The following is a 25415-nucleotide window of genomic DNA, read 5'->3' on the forward strand; positions in this document are numbered from 1 at the left end:
AGTACAATAAATAAATAAAAAAATGTACGAGCAGGCGTGACTTCTGAAGCTGGGACAGCTTTTGTCGTGCTCAGGCCGCCTTTGATGAGATTGGTTTTGGAATTTAGTGGGGCATCAACAACTGAGACTATAATGCGCGCCTTGATTTCGATAAGAAGCCCGACTCTATCACCCCTACATACCGCAGCGAAGCTCATCATCCCCCATTTCGGGGGAGCACCACGTTTTCATTAGCCCCATTACGTTAGGATGCCTGCGTAGCCAGGTGGGCAGGAGCAGCAGCAGCAGTGCGTAGTACACGCTTCTTGATTAGACCGGGGTTCGAGCCCGTCACCACCAAATAGGGAGGAAGCGGAAAGGTCAGGGAATGACCACCGCATATCCCCAGAGCAATATGGCCTTAGTTGCTAATGCTCCTAAAAACCAAACAACAAACATTACGTCAGCATCAGTTGTCCTAACGAGGAGTTTCGCCAGGGAGGTAGTTTTTCCGTAGAAGTGTGATATGCGGAGCCCCTGTACATCTGTGACAGTACTGTTTTTAGAACTCAACTGTACGTCAGTGGGCGCTATGTGAGAACGATGCTGTGGTATGTCAGCTATCACTGTTGCCTGGTTCCAGCATCTCTTTGATGATGAAGATGAAAACGCGAGGCGTTTTCATTGCCACGTTGTTCTGTAAGCGGGTTCGAAGGAGGCGAATCCTTCTTCCAACTAACAGATAATCTAACCTTGACCACTTAAAGTCCGAGTAGAAAAAAATTGAATTTGTCACAAAAATTAATCGCGTTCTTTCCCTTTTTGACCTGACTCCAAGCTGTCCGTTGTACGATCGGAAATGGGGAAACCCCCGAGCCGCATTACAATTAGCATTATTGTAAATATTGTTATTGTAATGCTTAAATGCATCGCACTTGTGTAAATATTGTAAATAATTGTATTCGTGCATTTTTGTACACTCTTCTTATATTGTAAATACTGTAAATAATTGCAATTCTTGCATTTTGTACACCCTTCTAGCCGGTCGGCTGTGTATAAGGGGTGAAAGCAAACACTTGCTTTTTTAATAAACGGATTTTAATAATAATAATAATTATGTCCATTGTACGATCATTTGATTCGTGGACTGGTGAAAGATTTCGTGTTTACCGCGCGAACTTTCGTAACTGCCGCTGGAAGCGCTAGTGAACGGACTCTGTACGCGCACGGCAACGTTTTTTTTTTAGCCGCGTGTCACGTCACTGACGGTCGTTTTGATGAAGTATCGTGTGGGAGATACAGATTGAACAGATGACATACGAATCGTTATTGTGTCGGACGGGGCTTAAATGCATCGGAAACAGTTAAAGATGAATGAGAGTGGGAAGGCCGTATTTTGGTGTGAAGCGGTTTATTCATCGAGACAATGCCAGGCCCCATACGGCTGCTCGTATTATGCACGCAGTGATCTCTTCCACAGGTTCTGCCACACCCTCGTTATTCAGTGGACTTGGCTCCGTGCGATTTCTTCTTGTTTCTACATCCGAAGAAAGCTCTGAAAGGCAGCATTTTCGCGTCAGACGCCAGAACGGAAGCACTTCGCAGTGTTTGGAAAAATGTCTGGCGAGAAGCATTTAATGACGGTGGCCAAAGTGTGTAAAGTTCGAGGGAGACTATTTCGAGAAGGAGGAAACCCGCAGCAGATTGAGATGAGGACAATTAAGATAAGATCTTGCGCCAGTCCGCGAATTAAATGATCACCCCTCGTAGTTACTCTTCGAGTTTCCCGGAATAAATTAGCCCGGGTTCGATTCCCGGCTTGGAAATGAGCATTTTATCGATGTCTCGGCCTTTTCGGTTAACGGTCTCGAGACTTGCGCGCTGCGTGACGCGTCTTATTAGTTTTCCGACGCAGCGCAGCACATCGTACGGGCGTTTAAAGTAGGTGACCCGAATGCTGGACATTTACGTGAAATGATGTACAGATAATTAGGCCGCTCTACTGAACAACCCTTTGCACGTTCCGTTCTTTGTACTTCAGAGGGAGAAATGTTCCGAAAAACACGGTACTGCAAAGACAGCGAGGCGCAAACATTTCGAGGAGTTGACCCGAAACGAGAATTTGTAAACGCTACAAAAAGCTTTTGAGCGTTCAACTGATACTCAACGTATTCGCGCACAGTTTTATCAATTTTTTTCTGTTTATACTCCGGCAGGACAACCGAGTCGGTAGAGTTCACAATAAATCGTCGATACAAATATTTATCGTGTTTAGTAGTGACGGGCTCGAACCCCGGTCCACTCAAGGAACGCGTGCTATGCACTCTCGCTCCTGACCACTCGGCTACGTCAGGCCTTCTGTGTCTGAAAAAATGCAATTTTAAGCGAATAGAACCGTCATTTGAGTGTAACATTGCTGAGCTGTATTTATTTCTGTATTTGTGTCCATCTCTGCGTTGTTATGCATTTCTTTTGTATTTGTTCGCTGTATTTTGTAGCCTTTTGTATTTGTTCGCTGTACTTATCTTTTCCCTAACTGCTTTTTTGTGAACCCCTGGCGCTCGTCGCCGTGATGGGATATTGTGCTCTAACTCTACTTCGCAATAAAATTTATTTATTTAACTATTTCTTTAAACGCTCTTAAATTTTAAAATGGGCGCCAGTCCACATTCAACCCCGGAGCCCGTCGACCAAAACAGTTCGCTCGCGCTCTGAGACAGGGTTCGTAGCTCTCGTCGTGGCATGTGCGAAGTTCGAGTAGGCGAAAAGAGCGAAGGGTGGGACGCGAGAAGACAATTTCGGATCACGTGGGCGCCTTACGTACGTTCACAGTTCACTTTTCGTCTGCAGCAGGTGGCTCGAGGAAAGTGGGGGAACTACCCTAAACAAACAGATGCGCGATAGTATCTATTTATTTAGGCGTCGAGCCCCCGGCTGTTTAGGGCCCCTCTGTACGGGTTGTTACAGATTAAGTGAGAACCAAAAACTAATCTGGCGGGGCCTAGAATTTACAGCTTCTGGGGGCTCTGCCTGGGGCGCTTCAATATTATTTTTTTTTTAAGAACAAATGTAAATTGACGTTTCGATTTATTTCTCGAGGTTGTGAAAATTGACGTTGTTCAACAGCTCGTGATAGCCGGAGAAATAAATGGCGCGGATGAAAACAAACAGTAAGAGCGAGGGGTTGGGATACCCAGTGGGTGTGGTCGATGGCCACGAGTTATTTTTATTTACAGTTGCGCCTCGTGGCCTGCGAGCCGTGTCTCAAAGAAAATCGTAAGAAGAACCGATCTTTCCAGTTTCGTCGTACGAGTAGTTTAGTACACATCTTGAACACCATAACGAGGAAAAAAAAAGAGTTGGGGGCCCACGGATCAGGCCTTTTCCTTCTGTGACGTTGCGGCGATTAAAGGAGACAACAGTTCGTTGCGGATGCAAAAGTGAAATTACAAAATTTCTCTTTTCCACGTTGATCACGCGATGTTCTCTGACAGCTGATTGGCCGGGATGAGTTCCACTTATAGGTACATTGCAATGTGGACGTTTACGGCAACCGCAAACTTCGAAGAATGAAAGCTTTCTAGAGGCGAGACTTCAAAAGCAAAATCGCGCGCTCACCCCTGTACGGTTAAGTGAGAAACGAATGAAAAAATGCCCCCAAACTCGAATTGTTCCAGATCAACAAAGAAATAAACTTACCGATGATGTCGAAGTCAGCAACGGAAACTCTCACTTGAGCGCTCGATGAAGGTCGCTGATAAGAATAAGACGTTGGAAGACGATCCCTTTCAAGTGGGCACACTCACGGGCATTTCTCAAGAAAACTGCGATTCTCACGACCACTCGCACAACGCTTTCTAACAGGTCCGCATCGCCGACAGAAGAGTGTTGGTTTCCCTCAGCCCAAAGTCCAGCCTTTAAATTACTTTCTCTCTCTCGAACACCTCCTGCCCGGGTACTCCATTACCACTTCGGGCACATTTGCTGCTTCTCACAGATTTCTCGAGCCTGAGACGAACCTCGGGTTCTTCCTCGACACCGAACTGCACTCCGTCAAACATTCCCGACTCGCGTCACGCATTGCACGCTGCTTCATGTGTCACACACAAAGTGAAGACGACGTCAACATCACGCGACATTTTCCATAACAACCAGGAAATCCGTTCATTGCGTTGTCACTTTCCCTCTTTTGCATTAAAAGTGTTTTCGGATTTTTCTTTGTTGCTGTCAAATTCGTCGTTGGATGTCTGTGTGAGCCACCCTCCTCGGCATTCTCTGTACGGGGGTGTTACAGAAATAACCCGATAATAATAATTTCCCGGGAATAATTTGAGTTATCGAGGGGTGGCGGGGTGGATGGAACAAGAAATATCGTGATGGACGTGGAGCAAACGGACGACAAAAATAAAAACGAGATGCGATTACAAATTTCGGGGACACGGTTACCTGGACCTTTGATTGATTGTTCGAGGAACCATGAACGATGTCGCGCCCTTTAACTTTGAGGACAATTGCGTCTTCCCTACGATTTGCCAGTTTGTTTCAACGAGATATGCCGTACCACCGATGCAGTTTCACAATGGCTCGTGGACATGAATGTACACCTGTTGGAGTGGCCGGTGCAGAATTCTCCCGATTTGAATTCTACGGAACACCTGTGGGATGAACTGGAACATCGGGCGAGGGTCACACCAATGGCCCACATCGGTCGGTCATGTGGACATGTGTTTTTGTAAAGGGCGGCTCCTAGAACGTGAGTTCAACTCCGCCTCGTATCTCTGTGAAGAACAGAATCACTACAAATGGGCTAGATGTGTGAGTGTGACGTCGGTTTGTGTGTATTATGTGTGTTCTGTTCTGGCCGTTTGGCTACCCAGAAGCATCAGTCACCTGGACAGATGATTCTGGGTACTCGTCCACACCACGGGAAGGTGGGCCAGTCCCAGCTAAACACGTACTGTCTCAATACGAGATCGGTCGGTCATCTCGCCACTGTTCCGCAGGCGGAATGGAGGAGTACCCGCTTTAGTTTGGCAGTCGTTGGCGGAAAACCTGTCCAGGACGTAACCGCCACCAAAGGGTGAACGCTGTGGAGGTCACTAGCAGTGAAGAAAAGGCGAAACCGACGTGCAACTCCATACTTTCCGGACGGTGGCGTTTACTTAAATTTCAGTGACGCTTTCACTGTTGTCGAATTGGGGTAACTTGACACCAGGAGAAAGTCACTGGTACAAATAAAGGGACGGTTAAGAGACAGGAAACCGGGTACAGCTGTAAATGGCACTGCTCTTCATGGACTCGAGTCATCAATCGGGCGTACCACAGGGGTCGGTGCTGGACCTCTTCTTGTTTGTAATAATCAAAAAAATGATATCGATGGGTTATTAATAAATATTAATAGATTGTAATGACTGAGTGTAGTGATGGGAGAAACGCCAGATAATGACACAAATCAAGGCCTTCTACTTCAAGACATTCTACATAGACTACACATATGAGCTGGAAAACGAATTTCACAGTGATCAATGCAATGCAGCGATTGATCACAATCAGTAATTGATTGATCTTGAGTAGCAGTGACCCTAGAATGACATACCGTTTGGGCAGCACAAACTCATAATAATAATAATAAAATTCTTTATTCATAGAAATGTAAGACACAATTCCCGGTACAGGCAACCAGAGGAATCTTACAATTAACTGTACACATTACATTCGCTACATAAAAACTACGTGGGTACACAGCAATACATAGAATACATAGACAGTGCAATATACACAGCTAATATCGCAATCAATGGATTTTATAGTTATTGTAATAGATTGATGATACAGAGCTTATACTCTCTGCATTATAGTACATAGATTTTATAGTTATTATAGTCAAGCTGCAACACATTGAGGCAGTCACTGGGAGTTGACTAGTTCCGCTGACAATTACAGGAATGCTGAATGCACTTCACTATGCATTTGCACTTTTCTTCTCTGTCATACTTATTGGCAGTGGCGGCTCGTGACTCTGATGTTAGGGGGCGATGCGTCTTAATAGAATAGAATGGAATCTTTAATTGCAGCAACGATAGACATACAATTAGTCCCGTCACGGATAGTGGTGCCAGGGGTTTACAAAATATATTTACAAAAGAGATACAAATGAGAAAAACATAAGTTACATCATAATCTGATGTAACTTATGTTTTTCTCATTTTCACGAGGATTCTCTTGCTGTGTTTTTTATTTTTGACCACTTCTTGGAGGTCCCCGTCGATGGCTTGCGGCAAGGGCAGCATTTGCTTTGCCAGGAATCTGTCGGTTACGGTTTGCTAGCAACTGTGCCGAAGACCGGAGATAAGGGGGAGGAATGCGCCAAGAGCAGTGATCCCAGAAGTTCGGCTCTGTAATTTGACCGGTGGCCATCTTGATGGTGAACAGCAGCCTTCTTTCTCCGATGTAGGACCGGAGCCTGAGTAGGTGAAGGGCTTCTGCTAACTGCATTGATCTGAGAGCTGGGGGAAGGTGGAGTTTGCTGTTGGCCCATTTTAGAAGCCAGAATTCGGCAGAGAATATTCTTTTAACGTTGGATTCGGCGGCCGATGCCCATATCTCTGAAGCATACAGTATTGTCGGGTAAAGGATTGATACGATGTATCTTTTTACCAGTTGTGGGTCGGTGGTGTGGAGCAGCTGTTGTTTGGCGACCCAGCGTAGTGAGTTCAGTCTCGACTGTATGAGGTTCACGTGATCGTTGAAAGATAGTTTGGAGTCGAAAACGACCCCCAGATCTTTGTGTGTTTGAACACTTGGAACTGAGGAGCCGTTAAGCACAGTCTCCAACGTTGTTGAGCTGCCCTTTAGAGAATAAGTTATTTGTGCCGATTTTAGGGGGTTGATTTGGAGGTAGTCAGCCATGTCCTCCAGTTTGGTAGTGATTTGCTGAGTGGTTTCGGCTGCCGAGTTGGATGGCGATATCCTAGTAAGGAGCTGGACATCGTCAGCATATGTGATCCAATTGCACTTGTTGGTCACAAACGGCACCATGATTGCTGAGAAGAAAACGCCAGACATAACCCCCCCCCCCCGAGGCACACCAGCAGTTATATGACGCGTGAAGGTCTTTGTTCCGATCTTTAGAACAAAGGTCCTCTTTGATAGGAGAGATTCTAGGAACCAGAGAACATCGCCGCGAAAATTGAAGTAGTTTTCTAAGAGACGTAGGAGATTAGGTATATAGATGGCATCAAATGCGGAATGGATGTCAAGATATATAACTGACAGTTTCTGTCTTTGTTCAAAAGCATCTAAGATGTGCAGAGTGGTTGTTGCAAGGTTAGTTATAGTTGACCTTCCTGATATCCCATAGTGTATTTGCTGAGGACTGTCACGGAGAATTTAATGGGTGACAGATGGTAGCAATGCTTTCTCCAGAATTTTTAGCAATACAGAGGCGCAAGCGATGGGCCTACGTTGGCTTGGGAGCATCGATTGTTTTGTGCTTAGGAAGGGGCCAGACAGAGTACCTGTTCCACTGGGGTGGAAAGAAATGAACTTCGAGGCATCTGTTGTATAGGTTGAGGAGTGAATCGATGATGAAAACGCTTAAGCATTTGATTATGAACTGGGGGATGCAATCGTCACCGGTGGTTGTTGTGAGAGGGAGAGTATTAATGGCCTGCATTAGTTGTTGCTTGGAAATTCGGATCGTAGCGAGACTATCAGTGGGATGAGAGCGGTTGAGGAGTGGCCGATTAGGTAGAGCTGGAGGTTGATTAGAAAATCTGGCAACGTAGTTGAGCCAGTCAATTGGGTCGATGTTGCTGGAAGAATTAGCCTTTGTTCTGTAGAATGGTTTCCCCTTTTTAGGGTTCTTTCGAGGTGCTTTTTAATTGCAGCTGATTTGTTTCTGTTGAATTCGGCCCTGGCTTTCGATAATGAAATGCGGTCTTGGACATCGCCGGAAGCTTTCCACTTGGCGTGTAGTAATTGTTTGTAGTGGAAACTTTGGTTGAGCTGGGGAGTCCACCATGGACTCCCCAGCGCGGAGTAATGGTGACTGTCTTGGTAGCGGTGTGAAGGGCGATGGTATTGATCCATTTGGTCATTAAATCGATTGCGCGGCTCAGTTCACATCCATCTAAGATGTTCCATGGAACTGTGGATGCAGCTTCAATGCAGAGTGCTGGATTCAGAAATTTTGGAGCGGTGACCCTTTTCACAGATTTGGTTTGGGGATATTGAAATATTTTTTGGGTAGAAGAGCTGTAAATATGATTAGTTGGTGGTCTGATTGAAACATGTCGGCTGTGGTTTCTTCGAGTTGGCATATTGCCGAGGAATATCCAATAGGTTTTGGTCTCTCGTTGGCTGGTTGTTAACTTGGAATATGTGGATTGTTTGGAGAGATTCTGTGAGACGACTTTTGAGGTGTTGGGTAGATGGCGGAAAATTTAAGTCCCCATGTACGATATGAGTGGCTGCTGGGTGGAGATTATTTATTAACCAGTTATGAACCTTCGTCGATGGCCATCATAGTTGGCGTTAGATGAAGGTTCAGGGATGCGACGTCTATAGTGGTACCTTGATGTTCTAGAGTTATCATTAAGGCTTCCAAGTCTTGAGACAGAATGTACAATGGAGAACTTTATCGTATTGAAAATTATAGCAACTCACCCCCCCCCCTCCTCTGCGGTTATCGCGAGAGGCAACCAGTACATGAAAGCCTGCAGGAATGAAGCAGCTTATATCTGTCTGGTTCGCCTCTAATCACGTTTCAGCGAGGCACAAGATGTCTAGTGAGTTTAGTGATGTCTAATGAAGTTACATTAAATTGCCTCGCTTATAAGACATACGCAGTAATAATAATAAGCGAGTTAAAAATACTACAAAACATTTACCATTAACTGACTCGAACTTTTATTTAAAAACAAAATCCATTCTTCGGTTTTTATTTGTTGAAAACAGATGAATAACTTTTTCATTCAAATTTGGTGCACTGTTGAACAAGCTTTTCTCTATCGAAAGCATTGCTTGAGCATTTAGCCTTTCCTGATTCATACTGCTCCCTAGAAATGTTTTATTCTTTTTAATGTCGAATGTCAGTTCGGGCTCTGAAGTAGTCATCGGAATGATCAAAAGAACTGTTATGAGTTTTCCAAGTTCACCAAGAACTTCTGCTAAATTATTTTCTGAGATAAATTTCAGCGAGTCAGTTGATTGGCAATAATTGTGTAGATCGTGTCTGCTATAGAAAACTTGTAATTCCGTAAGAAGTGTTTCTCTTTCAATCGTGGGTATGCCTCAGTAATCTCCCGTCCCTCTTCCATGGGCATTGTCGTACGAAAAATAACAAAGTTCTCCTCGTTAACCAATTTAGCAGCAATTAATTGCTTTGTAAAAGAATATCTCTCACCTATGTCAACACTTTTATAGTCGCGTACTTCCTTCGCTTCAATCACGAGTGTTTTTGAAGGATTTTCACAGTACGCTGAACTGCTCATTTTTAGAATGGCATTCTTAAAGTTTCCTATATATTCGTGTATTTTAACTGCCTCAATTTCTCCAGATTGCATTTGATTATAAATAGCTTGCACGTGAGGCATCATCTGATGGAAAAGTTTTAACCAGAACTCGAATTTTTCATTACCCAAGGTGCGCAAAATTCCAGTTGCTTCTGAAATCGTCTTATCTGCGTTTGTAGTTCCTACACGCACTTTTTAAGGATTCAGAATTTTCCTAGACGCCGTTCACGGTGCGTATATTGAATTTCCACCTTGTAGGGGAAGGTCGGGCAACACGGCTATCCATTATGCTTTCTGAGAACAGAGAGACGCTGTGGTGATCTCGAGAAAAATGTTGGTATCGATTCGAAGAGAATATTCTCGAATCTCGGGTGCTGCATTTCTCATCATCAGATTCAGCTGGTGCGCGTAGCAGTGAATAAAATGCGCATTTTTATACACTTCTTTTATTTTAGCTTGAACTCCCCCTTTCATCACACTTGCGCCATCAAACGTCTGAGGTTTTGAGTATTTTCTTACATACGTACAATATCCATACGCTGCCCTAGTTAATACTGTACGACTTAATGGAGAAACTTGTCCGCAGATTGTAGGTAGGATGGAGGTGGAAGACAGCCTTGAACAGTGCTCGAAATAGAAAATTTTATGGAACGTATAACACACTGATCGGGGTAATAAAACAGAAGGTGATTAACACGCATACGACAAACAGGAACATGCACATTATCAATTTAGGTGTGGATTCATTCTTATCAGGCTACCAATACTTCCTGCGCTCTAACATGAGAATCACTCTTCTTACGTTCAAATATTTTCCTTTTTTTTTCTAAAACTGTTGAATCCCTCTTTGATATTAACGTTCGGAAATATGTTGCACTTGTGCTATGCTCTTTTGCTCGTAGAACTTTTTTCGTGCAAATATTCCCAATTTTTATGTTTTGCGTACTTTTTTTTTATTTATTTTATTTGTTTTTTATTTCTATTGTTTCTTCTACCCTTATTTTTTTTTTATTTCAGCCAGTCATCATTGTTTTCAACATTAGCAATTTTACACCGATCGTTGTTCCAGGAAGCAGCAAAATCATTATTAGTGTCATCGGCACCAAATGGAAGTATTTTCGACATTTCCATCTGCCAGAAAAACAATATCTTGTTGTGGACCGTTCTTACTGTCTAATTCACCAGTTCATGTTAAGTGGAGCTTCTAACGATGAGCGATTAGCGAGAATATTTATAAAATAATTAAAGAGGATCGTAACGTAAAATGAAATGCCAGTCACACGACGAAATAATGAAGAATCATTTTATTTCATCTAAAAGGGAGCAAAGCGAGCATTCATCAAACTGTAATCATAATAATAGATAACAAATTAAAAATATGTTGATCGAGTTAAGACTCGAATGCATTCCTCTCACCCATTTCTGTTATTTCTTATGAAAAATTGTCTGACCAACGTGATTTCAACTTAAACAAACTTACTTTTTCAAGAATGCATCTATTGTGTGAGGACCGGACATACAAACAGCTTTTATGAGGAAAATTTTAGCTTCCTCATACGATATTAACTGGATCAAATAAATTGCACCGCGTCAGTACATGTGGTTGCATGCATGGTGCAGTGCCAAATGCACCCTAGTGTCATTTATTGGAACACAGGCAGCCAAAGGGGTATACTTCGATTATAACCACCCAGTGTGCATATAAATTAATGATTCTGCAATGTGAATGTCACACAAAACATTTTCTTAGACTAACAAATAAAACTATTTGCTATTAGTATTTCGTTTAATCTCCTTGGATAAATAAGAGTCCACTTCTCCGACCACTCTTCTTGCTACGGTTGAAACTTCAGCCATTGCACCATTACCGTAGTCACCGCGAGCTAGTTTCTTTATTACGCAAGGAATTTCTATATAATGAAATGCTTTGAGTTTTTCTATATGTTCTTCTGTAAGTGGGTGATTCCACATTAGTGTGTTCATAGCTGGACAAAAGAGAAAAGGGTTTTTGAATATCCCATGCCCTCACAATAGGAGTCAAGAGATTATCACATAAGCCATTTGCTATCTTTGCATCTAATGAAGCTAAAATAAATAAATCCGCCCACCAGCTAAGTTCAATATGTAAAACTGGGTCACTTATTTGCTTCCAACACTGGCACTCATCTTTATCTTCGTACACTGAAACAATGGACTGAACTTCTTCCAAAGGAAAAATTAGACATAATCCCTTCGAGGATTGTCTAACTTTTCTAGAATGCACTTCTATATTATTATTATTATTATCATCATCTTTATTTTCTCCTAAGAGACACCCGCTTACGGCTATCAACCAGGGGGTGCACATTTATATATACAAACATAAGTTATATACATAATTATCCATTTATAATTTATAGATATCATTGTCTTAATAAATTATACAAATTATACATTTTCTAAATTGTCTAATTAATTATATATATATATATATATATATATTGTCTAATTAATTATATTATACATGTATATATATATATATATATATACTGTATATATATTGTCTAATTAATTATATTAGACATTGTCTAATTAATTATAATATACATATCATTGCCTTATTTTACATGACAGGCAGATAGAAAGAGAGCACTAGCATAATTTGCTATTTTACAAGGAATTAGAGAATGTTCACATCTACACGCTATTTATAGCGAGATAACAGAAAGATAAGACGTCCAATGTAAACATAACAGGAGCACCAGTGTGGAGCAAACACAGTCTCGACTAGTTCATTCTTCATTTCCGGCATTCTCTTTTGTTTTCATTCATCTGTGGGTATCACTCAACATTTATAGGTGGAGTAATGCATTTTGAAACATTTCAGTCCTGGACCTCTTCTCTATGCAAAGCCTTTCTGGGTCTGCTTGAAGATCGTTGTGCATCTTAATGGTGTTAAAAGGTAAAAATCACCGAAAGCTCTCCAGCTGACCCCAGATGGTGTCCTATTCGCCCACTTTTGGGTCATGCGGGGCCGAGTCAGCAGGTAGTCAGTTTTCGGCGAGTCGAGTCTCCCAGTCAGCAGTTTTGCAAGCGTGAGAATGTTCTTGGTGACAATTATGTGAGACCAAGGCGTGACATCCAAGTTCGCATATAAAATATGTCTTCAGATGATGTGTTAGGATGAATGTCGTGGCGAGATCCAATATTCCTTACATTTCGAGGGTACAGCTCTAAAACGGTTTTCGCAGGCCGGCCGCTAGTTAGTACACCGGACCGAACCTATTGGTTACTCTCTAGGAGGCTTCCGGATCAGCTAGTGTATAATCTTGCTACCTCTACTCTGCCAGATAGTCACTGGAGGGAGTCCGAGTAGTGTGTATGCGGGGAGCATTGTCGAGGCCACGTTATGTCAAGGATCTGGGTATATTCTTACCACATGTACGCCATATCCAAACATTTCATTACTTCATACAGCATGTCCCACCCACGTTTTCTTACTATTGAATACACCATGAATTGTCAAACTAATAGAGCAAGCTTATCTGCAAAAAGATCTAAACCTCCCAAGGACTTCCTAATTCATTTCACAAATATACGTGGTCTCAATTCTAATCTCAACGATGTCCATTTCCACTTGCAGTCTTCCAAACCCCATGTACGTTTTCTGACTGAATCTCAGTTATCAGTTGATTCAATTACTGCTCATCTCAGATGTCCAAATTATTTGCTGTATGATTCCTTTCGCCTCAAGGGTGGTACTTGTGCATATGTCCGTTCTGATATTCCCTGTCAGAGACTTGGCAATTTGGAATCTCCTCTCTTTGATCTTCTCTGGCTTAAAATCTCTCTACCTCATTGTGTAAAATTCATCTGTTGTCTCTACCGTTCTCCCAACTCCACTAATCACTTGGAGCTCTTTGACTTCCTCTCTTTGCAACTTGACTTTCTCCAGTCCAACTTTCCCTAACAGTGAGGTAATTTTCCTTGGTGATTTTAACGTTCACAACTCCAGCTGGCTTCCGTTTTCTAGTCACACCGACCCAGCTGGTAGAGATGCTGAGGCTTTTCCAATTACTAATGACCATGCACAGAATACCGGACAATCCTAATCATACAGCCAATACGCTTGATCTTTTTCTCACAAACAACCCTTCTAAGTACACGGTTGAAGTGAGAGGTCCTTTAGGCACTTCAGATCACAACTTGGTGATTGTGTCTTCTCCAATGGAACCTTTATCTCATGGCTATTCCGAACCTCATGTTGTTTGGTCTTACAAGAATGCAAAATGGGATGACTTGCGAGACTTCTTTTCTTCTTTTCCTTGGTCTGATTACTGTTTCAAAACTTCTGATGTCAACGTTTGCTCAGATCGTGTCAGTGAAATTATTCTTGCAGGAATGGAATCCTTTATCCCACACTCCACTTTAAAATCTCGTCCTTTATCTAAACCTTGGTTTTCCAATAAATGTGCTAAGGCTGTCCAAGAGAAGAACGTTGCATATCGTAATTGGCTTGCTTCTAATTCTTCAGTTTCATTTTCTGCCTACACCAAAGCTCGCAACAATTGTAAAGCAGTTATTAACCAGTCCAAACTAGAGTTTGAACAGGCTAAGAATAGAAAACTTGCTTCTTGCCCTAATGGTAGCCGAGCATTCTGGTCTCTTGCCAAAGCTATTGGCCGCAACTTTTGCCCATCTCTGCTCCCACCTCTGTCCAAACCAGATGATTCTGTTGTCACTTCAGCCAAGGATAAAGCTGACTTGCTAGCATCCCATTTTTCTTTGAGCTCATGTATTAATGATCTTGGTAAAACACCTCCCACCATTCCTAACACGCTCCATTCAATGCCTCCTGTGGTCTTCCGTCAAAAGGATATCAGAAGGATTTTGATGAATCTTGATGCTAAGAAAGCTCCAGGTCCTGATGGTATTTCTCCACTTGTTCTCAAAACCTCTGCTCCTGAACTTACTCCTATTCTTTGCCGCCTTTTTTCACTTTCTTATTCCAAAGGTGTTTTTCCTTCTGCTTGGAAATTTGCTCATATCCAGCCAGTTCCTAAAAAGGGTGACAAATCCCTCCCATCCAATTATCGTCCCATTGCAATTACTTCTACTCTTTCTAAAGTAATGGAGAAATCAATTAACCGCCAACTCTTAAACTACCTAGAAACCTTCCGTCTGATCAACGATCGCCAGTATGGATTCCGTCAGTGTCGATCCACTGGTGATATTCTGGCTTATGTTACCCATTTATGGACTAATTCAATGGAAAGGTGCGGTGAAACACAAGGAGTTGCTCTTGACATCTCAAAGGCTTTTGATCGTGTTTGGCATAAAGGTCTTCTAAACAAGCTTCCATCTTATGGTTTTCCAACTGTTTTTAGTAATTGGTTATCCAGTTTTCTCTCTGATCGCTCACTGAGGGTGATGGTAGATGGCTCTCTGTCTTCTAACTTCTCCACTAATGCCGGTGTCCCCCAAGGTTCAGTTCTTTCCCCCACTCTTTTCCTCTTGTATATCAATGACCTTCTTCCATTGACTGGAAATCTTATCCATAGTTTTGCCGATGATAGCACATTGCATTCAACTTTCCATTTTGAGAAACCTTGTCCAGCTCAATCAGTTTCAAATTCTCGAAAATCTGCTGCCAATTCCTTAAATGCCGATCTTCAGGTAATTCTCCAGTGGGGCAAAGACAACTTAGTTGATTTCAACCCTTCTAAAACTCAATCTTGTCTTATATCTCGCAAAAAGGATTCTTCTGCTCCTATGCTTATCTTTAGTGACACTCCGATTTCTAGGCAAAATGATATATCTCTTTTGGGGATTACCCTGACTTCTAATCTCTCTTGGCACAAGCACATTACAAATATTTCTTCCTCTGCATCAAAAAAACTTGGTTTTCTCTTTCGCTCTCACCGTTACTTTTCTTCCAAACAGCTGCTCACTCTGTATAAATCGCAAATCCGCCCTCTACCATGGAATATTATTCCCACATCTGGGGTGGTGCCCCCAAAACCTCTCTCCGGCTTCTTGATTCCATTCAGAAGAGTGCAGTTAGGTTAATTAATGATTTATCTCTAACAGAGTCTCTCCACTCGCTGTCTCATAGACGCACTGTTTCTGCTGCACTCTTCTTCTACAGATACTTCCAAGGGCACTGTTCTTCTGAATTGGCTTCTATAATTCCCGCTCTCTCTTTCAAAACAGTCCGAACACGTGCCGCCAACATCCATTTACTGTCCAACGTCAAACCCACAGAACCAACTTTTCATCTTCCTCGTTTATTCATTCAACTGCCGTTTTCTGGAACAACCTTCCTTTATATGTATTTCCTGAAAATTACAATCTACAGAAGTTCAAGTCCAATATCAACAAATATCTCTTTCGTCTTCTCAACCTCCAACCCAAGCACGGTACTAAGTACTATAGGTTATAATACCTCTCGTGTTTGGGGTTCTCATAAAAAAAAAAAAAAAAAAAGATTGTAAATGGTTCCGTAGCGATCCTATTTAACCACCTCAGCATCCAGTACTTTAAACCCAGGAAAGCCTCGATGGTAGCATCTGGGGTAGAAGACCAAATCTGAGATGCGTAGAGAGGGATGGGGATGACGCATCTTAAAATATATTGTTCTACACGGTCAGGGTTCCTGATACCTACCAGTTCTTGTCTGGAGGTCCATAGCGCTGCGTAAGTTTTCTTCTTTACATGTCCGAAATGGGTGTGAAGTTTAGGTTTTCGTCCCATTTCAGATTAAGATCAATATGTGTCCTGACGTTTTTGACCACGCTGCCATTTACGCGTATTGATATGTGGTTCTTTAATACCTTGTTGGTGAAAACCATTTGTCCTGTCTTGTGTTCATTCTGTCTGCCATTTGGTTTTCTGGAGTGAAAACCCCCCAAAAAAAGGCTCAATAATGTCTCCATTCAGTTCAGTTCATATCTCAGAACAATTACCATTTATGTGTTCTGAAACATCTGTTGTTTCATCAGCAGTGACAGCTACAGTGAAGCTTTTTTAATTTCTCTTTTTATTCCACCCCGGCATATTTGCAACAAACAATGAAGAATATCATTCCGAATAGTTTTTGAAATGCCTTTAAATTCCGCATTACTTTCTAAATTGTTCTTTAAATTGGAATCTAATGTACAGGCGAAATTTATTAATCCTCCGAATACTCCTGGATTTTTAGAATCGTCTTTTTCGTCATGTCCACGTAAAGGAATTTCAAACTGTCCACAAAATTTAAAGCGGTCTATTATTTTAGATAATACCTCACGATTCTTTGTAACTTTTCTGTTATGTTTGCAGATAGAAAGTCTGTAGGCCTCACTAAGCTGTCCTTTAATATTTAAGCTTCCTAAAAGCGATAGTGAAATCACATTATCAATATGTTTCTTCGAACTCTCGTGTTTTAGAGTTTTTTCTTTCATTCTGTTTATGTTTTTAAAGCCACTTTTTGTCCACGCCAAGTCACCTCCAGTAAACGTGGAAAACAAAACGATGCATTTTTAACTTCATAACCACAAAGCCAACCTTTCCTTTAGTACCATTCAGTTTTAAAACTGCGAATATATTTCTTATTATTCCCCGCTGACAAATTTGCATCTTTGGTGTGCGGGGGCCTTCTTTTTTAATCGCAATTTTTTCTTGGAGAGAGAGAATTGTGAAAAACTAAATTGCTGAAGTTTATTTACTCCATGGGGAAGCATGGAGGCCATGATCGAATCAAATTTCACTAAATCGCGTGTTGTAGAAATAATGTTTGACTTACACCTCACCTCACAATATAACAAGATAAATGAACTGCATATTGACAGAGAGCTTATGAGAAGTGGAATCTGGATATAGTGTCTACTAATGGAATCCTGAACAGGTAATATGTCTAATCTTGATTTTAAGCATTCATACTTCGCGTAATAGTTGAAAGGAACGGTTGTTTTATAGCGATTCAGTGCAGCGGAACATAGCAATATTCTGCTTAAGGCAATACGGCACTTAAGCTCTGAACAAGGTCAAGCGGTGACAAAGTTAGGGATTAAAACCTCCCCCATTTCCACCTGCATATTTCATAGGCTAGTCATCGAACGATAGAAGTGCCCTATCTTGTTGTACTAAAGACTACCTGCCTCGAAATTACTGAAATTCCAGCCCCCATTTGCATTTCAGAATGACAGATTTCAGCGCATCAGCCGTGCCGCTTACTTGCTGCATATGTCTGACCAATGATGACTTCATAATTAAATGCGTTACTTGTCACAAAAACTATTGCAATAAGCCTGATTGTACTTCTGTAGATATTAAGAAATTAAACAAAACTAGAAAACGCAAGTTTGAATGTAACGCCTGTAGGCAACAAACAGGGAAAAATAATGAAGAATTACCTAATGAAGTCATTTGTGAAGATTCATGCACAGAACAGATTAATGACCTTGAACAAGCAACGAGAGAAATCCTCTCGCAGACTGACCTTGGAAATGGCATCTTGGGCCATCCTGAAGGATCAATTTTTGAAACCTTGGGATGCGATATTTGCCCGGAAGACTGCGAGCACTCTGAAGGGGGTTTCGCTAGAAAGAGGAGCAATCATAGCCCGGATGAAAGGCAGGAAGAGAACCGTAAAGAATATGTCTCGCGTACGGAATTAAAGGATATCCTTGCAGACTGCATCAGCCCCTTTTCGATGCAGGCTGTGGAATACGCTGAAAACCTCGCGAGCAATTTCATCCCTGTACATAAAATGCTACAGGAACTGCAGGAAGAGAATTTTCTTCTCAAAGAACAAAACAGTAAAATATTGCACACCCTTAAACGACTGGAGGAAAAGCTAGGATGCTTTGAATCCGTCCTCGTTGCACAAGGTGGCTCAACGGCTCCCGTAACCGACGAAACTTGCTATGCGAGGCAGAGCTACCCAAAGAAAAGTAGAAGTGATATGCATGGATTGTACAGGAGGACAGAAAGCATTGAAAATCACAAACAGAAGACAAGAAAAGAATTGAATTCGGAGGAAAACATATCAGAAAGAATTGCAAAACTACAAGACAGCCAAATAATATGTGAATCTCAAGCCCAGCCGCGAACTGTCTGTTTGCAGCAGGACCTCGCAAGCAATAGCACCAAACCCAGTGAAACTTTAGAGGCAGCACAAGGAAATGGCTCCACACATTCCACTAGGAAAAGTCGAAACCAAAATAAAGAAGCCTCAGAAATATTAGGACAACAGGAATCAACTGAAATGATTGGAGCATGCATGTATTCCAAGAGTACGAACTCCAGAGTTACATCTTCCCCCTCAAATCATGTTCCTGCAAACCCACACACTTATGCGCACATCACTATGCTACCTAAAAAGCATAACACTTTTGAGGGTAAAAAAACCCGCCCATCCCAAAATTTCATGCCTACTCTCGCTGAGGACAGCCGACGACGTAATCCAGTTCACAGAGAAAGTATTAACGTGTCTTCCTGTAACACACCTGAAACAAACAAACGGTTTGCTGAAATGTACATTACTTCCGTTGCAACCAGAGAGCAAATTTTTGTATCAAGGCTGGGACCCACAACACAGCCCAGAAACATTAAAGCCATGTGTGAGGGCGAACATGGGATAACTGTGGAAGTAAAGCAGGTGAAAACACGACACCCAGCTTACTCCTCCTTTATAATCTCTTGTCCACCAGATAAAGCAACTCGCCTACAAGACGTAAGCGCCTGGCCAGTAGGTACCTTAGTCAAGCCCTACAGAGACAGATGGGCCAGACCACTGGTTAAAAATGATGCAAGGAATCGGGCTCAATAGCAATCAAGAAAACTACCCCCAGCTGGGAATGCAGAACATCACATCCACCTGTTTGTACAAAACGTGAGGAGCATTTCAAATAAGCTCCACACCCTACAAACGATGATGATGTACGAGGACCTGGATTTCATTTGCCTAATCGAAACCTGGTTGGGAAATGGAAAACAGTTAGATCGGCTAACTGCGGCAGCAAACTGCAAATGTGTGGGAACCGGAAGAACAGATAGGCGAGGAGGGGGAGTTATAATTTGCTACCAAAATAAATACCAGCCTATAAGAGAACGAAAAACCAATTCAAATAATTTTGAAGGGATTTGCGTTACCTTTTCAAAAGAGCACGTGAAAATACAGTTATGCATCATATACCTCCCACCTGAGCACTCAAAGGAAACAAGAAACGAACTCTATGCTTGGCTTGCTGCAAATCTAAAGCCATCAGTCGACACAATAATAGCGGGAGATTTTAATTTGCCTCTTCCGAAACACAGGGAGGCCAAGAAAGAGCTGGATGCTACATTGGGTGCATTGCACTTAACGCAGCTTCCGACACCAGTGACAAGGGGAATGCAGCAACTTGACCTGTTGTATCATAGTTCCTTAGACATAAGGCTAGCGCAAAACTGCATAAAATTTAAGTCGGACCACAATCCCATTGAAATAGAAGCAGCACTGAAGATACACAAATACATGCAGGGTAACCACACGAACTGGGAAAAGCAAAGGAAGTATCTTTTCTCCGTGAAGTATATTAAATCAGAGGTCATTCTCAGTCACCTGACTAGTTACAACTGGAATGACCTGCAAGAAAAGCCAGTAGACGAAGCTTTAGAAATGATTACTAAAAAGCTATACCAAACAGCATTGGAAGGAGCAGCAAAAGAAATCAAAATATCTGAGAGAACAAAAGAATGGTTTAACCCACAACTGAAAGCAAGTTTCCTCAGGAAGCAAAAACTGTATAGAAAATGGCAAAGAACGGGTCATCCTGCCGATCACATTCGGTATAAGAAAGAAAGAGCACATTTCATCAAAGCAAAAAGACAGGCACACTGCAGTGTTGTTCATAATAAACTAAAAAGAGCAAAAAGAATTACTAGCAATAGAAATAGCACAGAGAATATGACCGAATGCATTTTCAAGGAATGGGCTAATAACACTTTTAGTAACCTGCATGGACTGAATCAAATTGAGAACACTGATAATGGTAACAAAATTTTTGAATTCCTGAAAGATTTAAACAAGCGAAACCATTCGGCAATAGAGGAACCAACAAGACCTCCTTTGAGTGAAATACAAATCACCAAAGAGAGCGTAATGAAAGCAATCAACGATCTGCCCAATAAGGCCACTGTTGGACCAGACAAATTTCCAATGTTCATCCTTAAGATAAGTAGCCCATTTATAATAGATCTATTACTGCACATCTATCAGGAAATCATCAGGTCAGGAGCTTTCCCGCAAGCCTGGAAAAATTACATTGTAACCCCAATACCAAAGATTAAACACCCAAAATTGGCTAAGGATTACAGACCAATTTCTGTCAGCTGCACCCTACAGAAGGTATTCGAAAAAGCACTGCTTCCCACCATCAATCAACACTGCTTCAGCCATAGACCACCACATTTGCACTCAGTTATTTCGGGTAGATCAACAATAACAAACTTACTGGAAACCCTTTTTCGCGTGCAGAGAGCAATAAATGAGTAAAAACAAATTGATATTATTTTTTGGATATCTCCGCAGCCTACGACAACGTCTCAATTCCAGCGCTCATTGCGATTTTAAAGAATTATTTTAATGTAAGAGGAAATTTGTTAACTATAATAACCAGCCTGCTAGAACATAGAAAACTTATTGTTAAGCACCAAAAGCTACAATCTTGCTTTACCATCTCGCGAGGAGTGCCACAAGGGGGAGTTCTTTCGGCTACTCTTTTCGCGGCCGCCCTGGAGCCGTTTCTTGCACGGTACTACAATTTTATAACATATGCTGACGATGTAAAATTCTTCATCACTTCCAAAGACCATGAATCGGCAGAAGGTATTTGTCAGATGGCAAATAGCACAATCAGAGAATTTGAGAGCTACCTGGATTGCATCGGGCTCCGTATTAATGCGCAGAAGTCTGCCCAAATGACCATAACTTGCAAGCAGAATAAAAATGACATCTCGATCTCTGTGAACGGGTCTAATGTGGTAAAAGTGCACTCTCACCTGGACCTGGGTCTTAAGTGGGATGACAGACTCACCTTTGCTCAACACTTCGCCCATATGAAGACAAAAATATTCGCCGCTTTATGGGCTACTAGACAGGAACTGGTAGGAATTAGGGATCCTCAGCTAGCGACCAAGTACATTTTAATGTGTGTCCTGCCAATTGCAATGTATGCCTCGCAAATCTGGTCTTCAGCTCCAGATTCACATTACAAGTCCGTCCTTGGGATCGAGTACTGGTTCTTGCGATGGCTTAACAGAATTGCTGGCCACCCTTTTACTATCTCAAGGGCCATTCTATACTCAAACCTTAACATCACACCCTGGATGCAGCGGACAATTAACAGGAACATACACACTCTCGCACAAATGCTCACAGGCAGAGTGGATGCTCCAGTCCTGGATAATATTCTAGTCAAACCGCGTGCCACTGCTAGACGTTGCGGGGAAGTAAATAATCCACTCCGTCCAGTCCTGAACAATCTTAGTAGCCTGCAAAGATTCTTCCCATCAAATGCAGCGAAAATATTTAACTCACTACACATAGATGCCGAAAAACTGTGTGAGGATGCAACATACCGGAAAGAGATCTTCCAGGATTCGTACAGACTTACCGAAATATGAATCGGCTGCAAAGTACCAAAGAATTTAGAGTAAAAGAGAAACTTTCTGCTTTCAGAACAATAATTTGTTGACTGTAAAAATATACCTTCTGTAACAGTTATGTAAATATGTAATTTATAGATGGAATTATTAGTGAATTGTAAATATATCAGTTGTATAATGTATGTACAGAATCATCAATGTGTATATATATTAAACATAAAATGTGTATATAATATTTCGGGACGAGACTACGTGTTCAGTATATGTAACCCACTGCACGTAGTATCTCGTACCCTGATATGTACTTAGCACCCTCCTGGCACTTTGCCGTCCCGGGGTGGTTCCTTATGGAAATAAACGGATAATAATAATAATAATAATAATAATAACTTCAACTTACGAAGTTCAAGCTCAATTCGGAATTAAGCTAATCTCATAATCTCATAATTAGACTGTTGAATGTTGAGTATGGACTTAACACTGATATTATTTATTTACTTAGCTAAAGAGGCGTGTGCGCTCTGGTTTCATTAAGGCAAGTTATTATGTAGCACAGAGCGAAACGGAAGACAAAATAAAATAAAACAAATGACAAGTTTAATGTTAAATTGTACAACCGATATGTTAAATACATACAGTACAAACGCTTTCGGTTATTATGGGAACCTTCATCAGTCAAACTGACAGTTTGGTAACGTCCAACATAAGGGCGGTAGTGCACAGTAAACTGCGTGATGTAATAGTTAACTGTTTCATGTTGAAGCCTGAGCGAGAGAGAGAGAGAGATAATCTTTATTACCCTTCACGGCCATAAAGCCAGGGGTTTACAGCCTCTCGAAACTTCCGGGAAAATTGAACAATTATTTACAAAAAGGTAATTTTACAAAGAAAACATTATAATACAAAGGAGAGAAGTCCTTACGAGAGTTAAATCTGATTGAGCTGGCTTAACATCGAGATAAGAGCACCAGCTCAATCAGACAGGAACAGATGCAAGGTACACGTCAGTCATTGCTGATTAGCCCTACTGGTCATCATTTTTTTTCCGGTAAGTCCGGTCAACAGCGAATTTGTTCAGGTCGGCGTCAAGTGCCTGAGTTTGCTTGAACATCTGCTGAGGGAGGAACCTGTCCGAGAGATGGAGTCGTGCTGAATGCGAGTAGAGCTCGGGATTGGCCCTAAGGCCAGCAGGGGGGATCCTCCAGCCACAGGTATCCCAGAATGAAGGTATTGCCATTATGCCTGTTATCATCTTGACTGTTGCTAGGGGGCGTTGGTCGTCGACTAAGGTGGGAAGCCGTGGAATCCCGAGAGAGTTGGCAAGCTGCGTGGTACGAATCAGAGCTGGAAGGTTGTGCTTCCTGTTGGCCTACTTTAGGAGCCAGAATTCTGTGGCAAAGAGTGGTTTCTTTATTGACGGTGCCGCTGACGCCCAAATTTCAGCAGCATAGAGTAAAGGTGGAAAGATAACTGTTCTTATATACCTCACGGTTGTCTTTTTATCTCTGATATGAAGGAGATGCTGTTTTGCAATCCACCGGAGTCTTGAAGCACGTGTGAGGAGCATGTCTATGTGGGCGTTGAATCGAAGTTTGGAGTCGAATACAACGCCCAGATCATGATGGCTGGACACAATTGGGATGAGGGTGTTGCCGACCGAAGGCTGGAGAGAAGAAGGAGTTTGCTTCAATGAATACACCATGAATTCGGACTTAGCAGGATTGATCTTGAGCCCAAACTGGCAGAAATAAGATGTGACTGCAGTGAGAGTGTTGTTAATTTCCGCTTTTACCAGATCTAGGTCTTGACCGGGGATGATGGGAGTGAGTATCTTGATATCATCCGCATAGCTCAGTAGACATCGGGAATGTGCAACCAGTGAGAATATAATAGATGAAAACAGAATGCCCGAAAGGACCCCTCCTTGTGGGACTCCTGCGGTGACGGATCCAGAAAGGGTGCGATCGCCTGTATGAAGCTTTATAACTCTGTTATGCAAAAGAGAGGACAGAAAGCATAGTATGTTCTGTGATTGTGACGTATGCGAACATTGCGAACATTTGTCAGTCATGAGAATGGTTGCTTCAATAATAGGGGACACTACATCCACTGCTTCTGTTGACCGAAATATTAGAGCATGTGATTTGCTACGACTCCAACCAGGCGTGGCGTCGGTAATGGCGGGACCGATCGATAACCATGACAACGCAGTATACGTTAGTGTCGTGTCGAGTTGACCAGAGTGGTCAGCAATGACCAAGTGTGATATGTCTGCTAAGCGGATGTCTCTTTCGTGTTCTGAGATATGTTTTCCAAACCTTCTTCCAGTTTCTCCAATGTAGCAGTCAGTGCAGTCACAGCAAGAATTGCGATAGACTAGTTCACCTTGTAGTAAGGTGGGAACCGGTGTTTTCACGCAAGAGATGAGGGATCGCAATTTCCTGCCCGGGAGCTGTACGCACTTTATCCCATGAGATTTCAGGACCTTAGAAACCTGCTGTGATAGGTTTGGGTAGTATGGGATAAAGGTGTTCGCGGTGGAATCATTACTTTGAATGTTCCTGTTGGTCATTATGTGGTCATGCGCCTGCAGGTCACACCTGTCTAGGGTACTGGTGGGATAGCCACACCTCGCAAGATCTGTTTTGACTCTAGCAATCTCGGTGCTTCTCTCATCTAGAACTAGAATGGGTCCAGGCACCAGTTAACAAGGTCCGCTCAATGCCAAGAAGATGGCTATGCGCGCATGTGTGTGTGTGTGCTGATAGATAGTTGGTAAATTGGCACACATTGGTTTTCGGTAGACTGTTGTCTTCAAGCACGAGCCCTCATGTCAGACAAGGGTGTCTAAGTATGGTAGGGTATTGTCCGACTCTAGTTCGATGGTGAATTTTATGAAAAGCGACAGAGAGTTGAGGTGGTCTAAGAGTCGGTCACCCAAATCTCTGTGGATAACTACAAACATATCATCCACGTAGCGACACCAAATGGCAATGAAATCTGGTACACTTGTAAATGCACGACACTCCAATTCTTCCATCGCGATGTTTGCCGTTACTGAACTAACTGGGAACCCATGGCTGTGCCGTGCACCTGTTGGTAAATGTAGTTGTTGAGCATAATTGCGCCACCAGTTAAGCACAGTCTGAAGGTGGTGGAAATATCATCTGTTTGTTTGGTCCTGCTGCTAAGGGTCTGGTCGCTATCGAAGAGTTTCTTGGCACATGTGATGGCAAGCTTGACTGGGATGGATGTAAAAAGGGACACTACGTCAAATAATGCCATGATTTGATCTTCTGAGAAGTCCTGGAA

General features: G+C 42.2%; 1 pseudogene; it reads right to left on the reverse strand.

Annotated features, from left to right (window-relative positions):
- Positions 1-11258: 11258 nt before the first annotated feature.
- On the reverse strand, positions 11259-25143 carry LOC150077629 (phosphopantothenoylcysteine decarboxylase pseudogene; annotated as a pseudogene).
- Positions 25144-25415: the final 272 nt, after the last annotated feature.

This window comes from Mastigoproctus giganteus, chromosome 12, assembly GCF_048544385.1.
Source record: "Mastigoproctus giganteus isolate SK-2022 chromosome 12, ASM4854438v1, whole genome shotgun sequence".
Taxonomy (NCBI): Eukaryota; Metazoa; Arthropoda; class Arachnida; order Uropygi; family Thelyphonidae; genus Mastigoproctus; species Mastigoproctus giganteus.